The sequence below is a fragment of the Lathyrus oleraceus genome, chromosome 3, assembly GCF_024323335.1.
Source record: "Lathyrus oleraceus cultivar Zhongwan6 chromosome 3, CAAS_Psat_ZW6_1.0, whole genome shotgun sequence".
NCBI classification, from domain to species: domain Eukaryota; kingdom Viridiplantae; phylum Streptophyta; class Magnoliopsida; order Fabales; family Fabaceae; genus Lathyrus; species Lathyrus oleraceus.
Genome location: NC_066581.1, coordinates 140,488,791 through 140,500,772, shown reverse-complemented (window position 1 = coordinate 140,500,772; position 11,982 = coordinate 140,488,791). Strand labels below are relative to the sequence as shown.

At 31.3% G+C, this 11,982-nt stretch overlaps 1 non-coding gene across 1 annotated transcript; it reads left to right on the top strand.

Moving 5' to 3' along the window:
- Window positions 1–845: 845 nt before the first annotated feature.
- Window positions 846–917, top strand: TRNAP-AGG (transfer RNA proline (anticodon AGG)). Its single transcript has one exon. It is a non-coding gene; the product is annotated as a tRNA-Pro (tRNA).
- Window positions 918–11,982: the final 11,065 nt, after the last annotated feature.

Genomic DNA, 11,982 nt, shown 5'->3' with positions numbered 1-11,982 from the left:
TATACAAAATGTTAAAAAATTCTCTTTTTTTTTTTTACAAATCCTCTCCCTCAAAGTCTTCCCTTACCCTCATATCCAAACTTCCAAACAAAGATTTATAGTCTTTATAGGTATTTATCTACCTTTATTTGTTTAATTTCTCTACATATGATCTACTTATCTTATCACAAAACTTATATGTCTTCTCTCTACATGTTCAAACTACCTAAGTTTATTTTCACAATCTTTTATATTACCACAACACTATCTCTAATATTGTTATTTCTAATATTATCATGTCTAGTCTTACCACACATCTAACGCAACATCCTCATATATGCTACACTTAATATATTCATGTGTTGATTGTTAATCCTCCAATATCTTGTCTCGTACAACATCGTAGGTTTTATAGAAATCTAATAAAAAAATTCCTTCAACTTTAGCAGTGCCTTTAGGTCACATAAATCCCTTGAATCCCTCCTAATTTTCAGTCATTCAAATTGATTTTAATTGTTTAAATCTCTTTCCATTTCTCCATCATTTTGTAGTATGAATCTAAGATATTTAAATTAATGATCGGTGGGATGATAATGTCTAAAATTTTTATCTATAAGCTAGAAACTCTTCTTCTTTCATTGAATTTACATTCATATGCTCTGTTTTATTTCTATTTAGACAAAAATCATGTATTTCTAAAATTAATCTTTAACCTATCATTTAAATTTTCCTTCGATTCCTATATCAGTTTTTCTTAAATTTTATCTATCCAAAAAAAAAACTTAAATGTATATTAAAGTGCATAAATTAAAATAGAAAATTAATATTTGATTAAATATATACAGTTTTAAAAAAATTAACAAATAGGGCATTTGGTCTAGTGGTATGATTCTCGCTTAGGGTGCGAGAGGTCCCAAGTTCAATTCTCGGAATGCCCCATTATTTTTATTACATTAGTACCAACTTATCAATTTCATATTATTTTCATTTTTTAAATATGATCATATCATTTATGCCTTTTAAATTTTTAACATCACGCCTATTTTCTTTTACCTCAAGCATCCATGACATTTTATTTCTTTTTCTTATTCACAATTGTATTTATTAAATTTAATTAATCAATTTTTTTAAAATTTCTTATAAAAGAATTTGGACTAAGGGACTAACATTAATTTATAAATTTTGTTACACGTTTTACGCTATATATCAAATGACGTATAGTTCTTCCATATTTTAACACTACCAACTCTTAAACTTAACATAAAATAAGTATTAGGATTTAATCGGTATCATACATTTTGAATTAATCTGGATTGAATCAAGAACATAAAACTCAGTTTTTTCACCTTTAATTTGAGTCATGATTCGAGTCAATGGGAGAATGATTGGAATCAAGAACATAAAACCCATATTTTCACCTTTAATTTGAGTCATGACTCGACTCCTGTGAATCGAGTCAAAAAAATCCATGATTCAAATAACACAACCAAAGAAGAACTCCAAACTATGAAGCCCATCCATGATTTGAATCAGGATTTCATGTGATTCGAATCAAACTCTTACCTGATTAAAATTAGGGGATATTATGATTCGAATCACACGTCCAAGAGAAAATTCTAATTTACACATTCATGGCATGATTCTTGTCGTGATTCACGTCACCCGTAATTTTGATTTGAATCATACTTCCAAAATTGAAATTTTGATAAAAATGAAGTGTTCATGATTGAACTGAGAATTACTTTGACTTAAACTATGCATTCATGAGTTTCTTGATTCAATTTTTCGAGTTATTGGCTTGAACCATTTTACATCGACTTTACATAAAGATTTTGATTTATGCATGCAAAATACATTTTAATAAAAAAACTCAATTCAAAGATATGATCAATGATCAAACTAAGAGGGGAATCAATTATTAAAATGATAAAATAAACAATAACCAATAAGACAAGCAGCAAAACTCTAGGAGACCAGAGCAATTTCAATACTTATTTATTTCATTTACACACTAAGTTTTCATTTCTTATAGCAATAAACCCTACAGGTTGAGTCATATAGATTTCTTTCCCTAACTAACCATTCAAAAAAAGGGGTATTTACATCTATTTTGTGAAGCTCTAAGTCTAATGAGTCACCAAAGCCACACAAAACAATCAAAGAATCCTTATTTAAAATCTACCAACTCTTAAACTTAACATAAAATAAGTATTAGGATTTAATCGGTATCATACATTTTGAATTAATCTGGATTGAATCAAGAACATAAAACTCAGTTTTTTCACCTTTAATTTGAGTCATGATTCGAGTCAATGGGAGAATGATTGGAATCAAGAACATAAAACCCATATTTTCACCTTTAATTTGAGTCATGACTCGACTCCTGTGAATCGAGTCAAAAAAATTCATGATTCAAATAACACAACCAAAGAAGAACTCCAAACTATGAAGCCCATCCATGATTTGAATCAGGATTTCATGTGATTCGAATCAAACTCTTACCTGATTAAAATTAGGGGATATTATGATTCGAATCACACGTCCAAGAGAAAATTCTAATTTACACATTCATGGCATGATTCTTGTCGTGATTCACGTCACCCGTAATTTTGATTTGAATCATACTTCCAAAATTGAAATTTTGATAAAAATGAAGTGTTCATGATTGAACTGAGAATTACTTTGACTTAAACTATGCATTCATGAGTTTCTTGATTCAATTTTTCGAGTTATTGGCTTGAACCATTTTACATCGACTTTACATAAAGATTTTGATTTATGCATGCAAAATACATTTTAATAAAAAAACTCAATTCAAAGATATGATCAATGATCAAACTAAGAGGGGAATCAATTATTAAAATGATAAAATAAACAATAACCAATAAGACAAGCAGCAAAACTCTAGGAGACCAGAGCAATTTCAATACTTATTTATTTCATTTACACACTAAGTTTTCATTTCTTATAGCAATAAACCCTACAGGTTGAGTCATATAGATTTCTTTCCCTAACTAACCATTCAAAAAAAGGGGTATTTACATCTATTTTGTGAAGCTCTAAGTCTAATGAGTCACCAAAGCCACACAAAACAATCAAAGAATCCTTATTTAAAATCTACCAACTCTTAAACTTAACATAAAATAAGTATTAGGATTTAATCGGTATCATACATTTTGAATTAATCTGGATTGAATCAAGAACATAAAACTCAGTTTTTTCACCTTTAATTTGAGTCATGATTCGAGTCAATGGGAGAATGATTGGAATCAAGAACATAAAACCCATATTTTCACCTTTAATTTGAGTCATGACTCGACTCCTGTGAATCGAGTCAAAAAATCCATGATTCAAATAACACAACCAAAGAAGAACTCCAAACTATGAAGCCCATCCATGATTTGAATCAGGATTTCATGTGATTCGAATCAAACTCTTACCTGATTAAAATTAGGGGATATTATGATTCGAATCACACGTCCAAGAGAAAATTCTAATTTACACATTCATGGCATGATTCTTGTCGTGATTCACGTCACCCGTAATTTTGATTTGAATCATACTTCCAAAATTGAAATTTTGATAAAAATGAAGTGTTCATGATTGAACTGAGAATTACTTTGACTTAAACTATGCATTCATGAGTTTCTTGATTCAATTTTTCGAGTTATTGGCTTGAACCATTTTACATCGACTTTACATAAAGATTTTGATTTATGCATGCAAAATACATTTTAATAAAAAAACTCAATTCAAAGATATGATCAATGATCAAACTAAGAGGGGAATCAATTATTAAAATGATAAAATAAACAATAACCAATAAGACAAGCAGCAAAACTCTAGGAGACCAGAGCAATTTCAATACTTATTTATTTCATTTACACACTAAGTTTTCATTTCTTATAGCAATAAACCCTACAGGTTGAGTCATATAGATTTCTTTCCCTAACTAACCATTCAAAAAAAGGGGTATTTACATCTATTTTGTGAAGCTCTAAGTCTAATGAGTCACCAAAGCCACACAAAACAATCAAAGAATCCTTATTTAAAATAGGAGAAATGATTTCTTTATAATCAATGTCATCCTTTTGAGTGAAACATTTGGCAACGAATCTAAATTTATATCTTTCGATATTTCCTTTTGAGTATGTTTGATCTTAAAGACCCATTTGTAACTAACTCATTTTGAATATTTAGGAAACTCAACTAGATCCTATATATTATTGACATCCATTGATTTCAACTTTTCTTTCATATCATTCATTTATCTATTTTTCACTATTGTTACTTTTCATGGTTTATGTGAACGAGATTGGATTTTCATCGATGCTCAAGTCACATTCATGCTCAAGTGAATAAATAATATAATCTTTTGAAATATATAGTTTTTTATGTCTTTCTTATCATCTTAATTTCATTTCTTGTATTTATTCTATGAGTTGTTCTTGCTCATTTGTGATTTCTACACTGTCAATTGATTCATCAACTATATGTTCATTTTGTGGATTTTGAATACTGATTTGTCTTCTTTGTGTGTTATATGGCAGTAACACAACCAAAGGTACACCGACTAGAGAAGATTCTTAAGTGGAGAATATTTACCATAAGTCTCCATAATATTCATTTTATGTGATTTCTATGCCACTGAATTAGCCATTCTCAATAAACTAAGTATTACCAAACTCAACTATTCTCTACTATGATTAAGAGAGTAAATTCTACATTCTTTTAATTTTTTTTGCAGACTCAATGAAAAAATCAATAATTATTATTAAGTCAATCTTTTTTTCATGTGGATTATAGGTCTTTAATTCTGCTTCACAACCCAATCATGGAGATGCCTTAAACTATGTTTCCTTCCCCTCTACAGTTCATAAAGAGTCTTGGAAACTTCCTTACTAGAAATTTTATTGAGTAAATATGCATCGGTCTTCAATCACTGGTTTAGTAAGTTAGAACGTTAATATTAGTTTTACTTGAGAAGCTTACATCTTTTTAGGATCCAACTTAGTATCTTAGGTGTCAAAGAAGTAAACTCTTGTTGCTAAATATAAGAGTTTGGCTTCGGTCACTATTAAGATCTTTTGGCTTGTCACTCTTAGTATCTCTCACAATCATGACCTCTACTAACGCATAAAATACATGGAATTTGATGTATATTTTTTCAAATAAAAGTCATCAACAAGAGATTCTCTCACATCTCAGCTCCATAACTGATGTGTAAACTAATCCTCTAGTTGCAGTTAGATTTGAGACTCAGAGACAAGTTAAGTTAAACGTGTTTTTACGAGTTTTCACTTTATCAATCAATCTAGTTGGCCCAACTCTCTTTCTCTCCCTTAGTATTTTATTAGGATTTATCTCATTAATACAATCAATATTTTTGTAGGGTTTTGAGAGTATGGTGATATGATCATAAAATGAAGAGTACATGCAACGTGATGTTATATTCATTTTCCTGCTTGGTAATTACAGAAGTTAACTTCTGTATTCTCCACTGATAGTTCTGATTAAACACACTATGATGAATTCAAAATATGCCCAAGGGATAGTCTGAAACTTAACCTACGGAATCACCCTTCTGTCAATACGAAGGTTAGCTTTTGTGCTATTATTTAGCATAATGGAGGTGGATCACTTACAAAGTGTTTTGGAGGGGGTCCGAAAGTTAATTTTTGTGTTATTCCAATGGCATTTTTGTATTTCCTAAGGGTAGCTCTTCTATAATAAGGGTGGGAAGGACAATCCCCTAACAGTTTTATCAGATCCCATATGATGTAAGCCATATGACTTGAATTCTGGAATGAAAAATGATGAGGGAAATGCTTTTTCCATCTTATGGGTACTCACACACCACCGCGAAAAGTCTATAATGCCCCAAGCATATGGAGATGCATCTCCGAACGCACCTTTTTATATCCATTTCTCCAGTAAAATTTAAGAGACGCGTGTAACACCCTAAACCTCAAAACTTACTTAAACATCTTTACACGGCAATTTAAGGTGTCACAAACGATAATCCTTTGAAACAAATCAAATCATTTGAAACTACGTAACAGAAAAATATTTCATAGCAACTTCATAGGTAAAGTAATAAACTTCAAAACAACAAAATCAACATCAACATAAGTCATAACAAACTCTCATCCCTGATGTTACACAATTAGATAACTAAAAACCACTAATATACGATAAAGCGATAAATAACAAAAGCGAAAAGTAGCTCCAACAAGCCACCTTCCACACACATCAATAATGCTTACTCTTGGTTATCTTCTAGATGTCTATGGTGGACAACATGAAGCAAAAGGGGTGGGAAACAACATTCAATATAAAAAGTGTAAAGAATGTGAGGGTAGGGAAATATACAACATGACACACATTCAATACACAAATAAACATCACCAATATGCCACACCCAATCCTAATAACATGCATATCATATTATATATATATATATATATATATATATATATATATATATATATATATATATATATATATATATATATATATATATATATATATATATATATATATATATATATATATATATATATATATATATGACATTTATGCATGTAGCACCTTTTTATATCCATTTCTCCAGTAAAATTTAAGAGACGCGTGTAACACCCTAAACCTCAAAACTTACTTAAACATCTTTACACGGCAATTTAAGGTGTCACAAACGATAATCCTTTGAAACAAATCAAATCATTTGAAACTACGTAACAGAAAAATATTTCATAGCAACTTCATAGGTAAAGTAATAAACTTCAAAACAACAAAATCAACATCAACATAAGTCATAACAAACTCTCATCCCTGATGTTACACAATTAGATAACTAAAAACCACTAATATACGATAAAGCGATAAATAACAAAAGCGAAAAGTAGCTCCAACAAGCCACCTTCCACACACATCAATAATGCTTACTCTTGGTGTGAGGGTAGGGAAACATACAACATGACACACATTCAATACACAAATAAACATCACCAATATGCCACACCCAATCCTAATAACATGCATATCATATTATATATATATATATATATATATATATATATATATATATATATATATATATATATATATATATATATATATATATATATATATATATATATATATATATATATATATATATGACATTTATGCATGTAGCACCATTATGGATAATACAGGTTCATCTCGCCACTGAATCCCCACCATAGGTCCAAAGCATCCTGATTCGCTACTATATATATATATATATATATATATATATATATATATATATATATATATATATATATATATATATATATATATATATGACATTTATGCATTTAGCACCATTACGGATAATACAGGTTCATCTCGCCCCTGAATCCCCACCATAGGTCCAAAGCATGCTGATTCGCTACTATCATCATAAGTAATGCTTCATTGATTCCCATTTGGAATCAGTTACTCGCTCTTGAATCCACACCATCGGACCAGAGAACGCCAAAACTGGACCAAAGTTCATACACCATGATGCATGACTTTCAACAACATGCAATATCACCAAAAACTATCACCATACAATCACCATAATTATGCATTGAATTATACTCAATACACAACAATTGGTTAATTCCCTGATAAATAATAAATAACAGCAACACCACATCAAACATGTTAAATCATTTTAACATCAATTCATCATCAAGTAAACACAAAGGTCGACGCAATTATCCATACAGTTCATAGCATACATTCTTACGCTAAACATACGACTACAAATCAATTATCTCACCAAGTACTACCATGAGGTATCTTTGCACGTTAGCTCTCTAAGGCTTCAAGCGGCACCTTATTTGAACCTACGGACTTAAATTATGGCCAAAATCGTTGGGCAATGCAATATAGTTCAAAACAAAAAATTTCAAAATTTGCCTAACTCAATCAATTGACATAGGATGTCAATCAATTGACATCAAAACTTTTACATTCTGAATTTCTCAAAATTTGCTCCAGGAGGTTGCACAATCAATTAATTGGGAATGACAATCGATTGTCATGTTTTTTTTCCAAAAATTAAACGCATGCAATTGATTGACACTGGTAATTTTTCCAAAAAAAACTCAGTTTTAACTAGTGGTCTTCATCCCCTTCATTCCTTATCCTTCATACATCATCTCAACCATTATTCCCCCATTCAATTATCCCATGACACTAATTTAATAGTACACTATAGTGTTATCACAATCAAACATTTTATCATGCACATACCATTCATAGACCATGGCAATTTGTCATACAATTAAATCATCATTCTCCCAAACATTCATGCTCATGATCAAAGCTTCAAATAATCATATTTGATATAAAATTACATGTTCATAAACAAAATGATTCATACAAGTATCGGTCATACAATCACATAATCAAGCATATACAATCATCAATTTCTCATATTTTAACACAATAACACATCCAAAAAAGAATTATACAACCCTAATGAGATCAAGGACCTCTCTTCTCTACCCCATCATTCATTTAACCATAGAAAAAGTATTTTCTCCTCCCTTACCTTAGTTTTTCAACAACAAGTTCTCGAATAAGAAATTGTTTATTCCCTTCTTAAGCCCTAGACTTATTCTTCTCACTTTTTTTCCAACTCCTATTTTGCATGTACTGTAAACTTCTCCCAATTTTCACACTCCTCTATATAGAAATAAAAACATAATTCCTCCATTTAGGTATTTCCCTTACTACCTCCAACTTATTCTCCAAATCTTCAAATTTCCCCTCATTCCTCTATTAACTCATATTTTCTCTCTAATTTTAATTACTAAATAATTTCTAACATAAAGCCACCAATTTTTATTTCTATTTCTAATATTAAATATAATTAATTAATAATATTAATATTCTATTTATTAATAACTATTCTACCAAGCACACCCATATTCTTACCATATCCTATCAATACCATTACACACCAACAGTATCAAAGTAAATTAAGAAAATAAATGTTTAGGACCATAAAATGGTAATCCCTAGTATCAAAGTAATTAAGCAAGAGTTGATATTAAAAGGGATATGATAAAATAAGGAAATTTAGGTACCTAACTCCAAAGGTTTAAGCATAATATCCCAAATTATCCTACCCTAACATAAGCTCCATTACAACCTTGAAAGACCTCCAAATATGTGTGTTTAGATGACTTTGATTTATTTGATTAGAAACTTTACAAACTTATGGTAAAATACTTTTGTAGGTTGATTGTGTAATTACCCAGTCAATGCGAGTGAAAAAATTAGTAAGGTGAGAGACGGGTTAAGTACATGTTGTGTTGGAACAACTTTTCCAAATTTACTCGATTGAAGTCAGGAACTGGAATGATGATCAAGTAACACAATTGGTGATGTTCATTCGTTATTATTGCAATTTGTCTTTCTGTTTGAAATGTGCAGTTTCAAGCGAGTTACTTGAGGACAAGCAATAAATTAAGATTGGGGTTGTGATGATAGTCTGTCATTCCATGAATTTAGTCAAAGAATCAGATCAAAACAAGTGAAAGATGACCTAAAACAAAGAAGAAAGACCAAATAATGAGGGAAAAAATATCTAAGCATGAAGAAATTAGACTTAGTGAAAATGCGGGATAAAAAAGGAGCAAAAATGTGCAGCCACGGGAAAAATCACGTGCATCATCAGGCAGTATCGCGTGTGCGATAGTGACATAAAGGTCGCATCACGTGTTTGATGGATCCTTTTTCTAGGTTTTTTGACGCGTTTGGTCCATTCTGAGCTCTTTTTAAGGGGAAATTTGCACGTTTGCAAGGGTTACGAATTTTGGAGAGAAAAGTGCAATTTTAAAGCATCAATTGTGATTTTGAGGGCATTGAGATCATTACTTCAAGTTAATTCACATGTTATTCCCATCTATTGTTTTTGGTATTGTAATCTGAACTATGAGTAGCTAAATTCCTCTAGGTTAGATTGTATGCGATGGACCCCTTTTCAATATTGTTGGGTAATATGTTGATTTGACTTTGTATAAATCATTTGATCTATAATCCTATTCAATTGCTTATTATTCTTAATGTTTTTCATTTGAGATACTACTTTAAATTGATTTTGGGCACATAGGAAATATTGATCATTAGTCTATGTGTTGGACCTATGGCAATTGTTGTACTTACGCTGGTTGAATAGGAATAGGAGACCCCAAATAGTGGCATGGAGAATTAATGTTTTGTGCATCGCCTAATCATGCTTATGCTAGTGGACTAGGGACTAGAAGCTTCGAGTACTAGTTTGTAAGTTATTTTGCAAGAGATTGATTATACTAGTTTTGTTAATTCGGTGTGGGATTATAGTGATGAGACTATTCATATAAGGCATCAAACATCAATAATAGAGAAATAGGGGATTCAATATACAACTTGACCGCTTTCGCATTACTATCAGAACACTTTATTTTATTTTTGAATCTAAAACCTGAAAAACTCTCAATTTACTATTTTCTATGCATTCCACAACATTGTCTTGTTAAATAGCAGTCCCTGTGGATTCAATCTTTTTTATTACTGTGACATTATTGATACACTTGTCTAAAAGTCATCAATTAGCAAGCGGTGGTGGAAAGACAATCCTATAAGCCACCTCTCATATCCCCTGCAAGATCTGGTATGTACCAATAAAACATGGCATGAGCTTCCTAGACTTCAAGGCTCGACCAACACCGGTTATCAACGTTACTCGCAAAAACACATGATCTCCCTCCTAGAACTCAAGTGTTATCCTCCTCTTGTCATGGTAACTTTTTTGGCGACTCTGTGAAGCTTTCATCCTCTCTTGGATCATCTTGATCTTCTCAGAAGTTTACTGCATAATATAATGTCCAAGCACAACACTCTCACCTGATTCATACTAACATAGAGGTGTCTTACACCTTCTACCATACAACGCCTTAAATAGTGTCATTCCAATACTTTAATGGAAATTGTTATTGTAAGTGAACTCAGTCAGCGGGTAAGTATATATCCCAAGCACCTCCTTATTCTAGCACACAAGCCCCCAACAGATCCTCAAAGGATTGGATGTTTCTCTCTGCCTGACTATCTATCTGCGGATGATAAGCGAAACTCAGCTTCAGCTTAGTACCCAACGCTTCCTGCAAACTCTTCCAAAACCTCGATGTAAACTTCGGATCTCTATCCAAAACAATGCTCGATAGAATACCATGCAGGCTAACAATCTTTTCAATATACAACTCAGCTAACTTCTGCAACAGATAACTGGTCTTAATTGTAATGAAATAAGCCAATTTAGTCAGTCTATCAACAATAACCCAAAGGGAATCACATCATTTTGTTATCTTCGACAATGTCGTCACAAAATTCATGGAAATGTTGTTCCATTTCCACCTAGGAATGCTCAATGGTTGCATCAGACTGTAGCGGTAAATTCATGACCATTAAGCTATGGATAAACTTAACGTCAATTAAACCAGAGTCGCCACCGCGCTTTTATTGTTTCCAAGGGAAAAGGGAAAAGTACGAACAAAACCCAAAGATAATAAGTTTTCAAATCAAAACTAATAAAATTCCAGAGATTACAGGTAAGGGGGTTGGTTACACAGAGGGAAGGTGTTAGCACCTAAAGTGTCCTAGGTACTCCTAGGGAGCCCTTTTTTGTTTGTACATGTGTTTTGGTATAAAATGATATTTGCAATAAATAGAGGTGTGAGGATGAGAAAAGAATTCATTAATTATATTTTTGCGTTTGACAAGACCTTCGAACTTGTGCCTACGTACCAACATGAAATGAGGATCAAAACCTCATAGTTCGTGGTAACAATTTCAAAGTGAATGCATTGCTTTTAACAAAAATTTAAGTTTGACAAAGGCACAAAATGCCTAAAAAGGTTTGAATTAGTGTTAGTTCTTTTTGTCTTTTGAAATTTTAAGTCAAGTATAGTTAGGTTCATTTACAAGTTTGATTAGGAAAAGAGT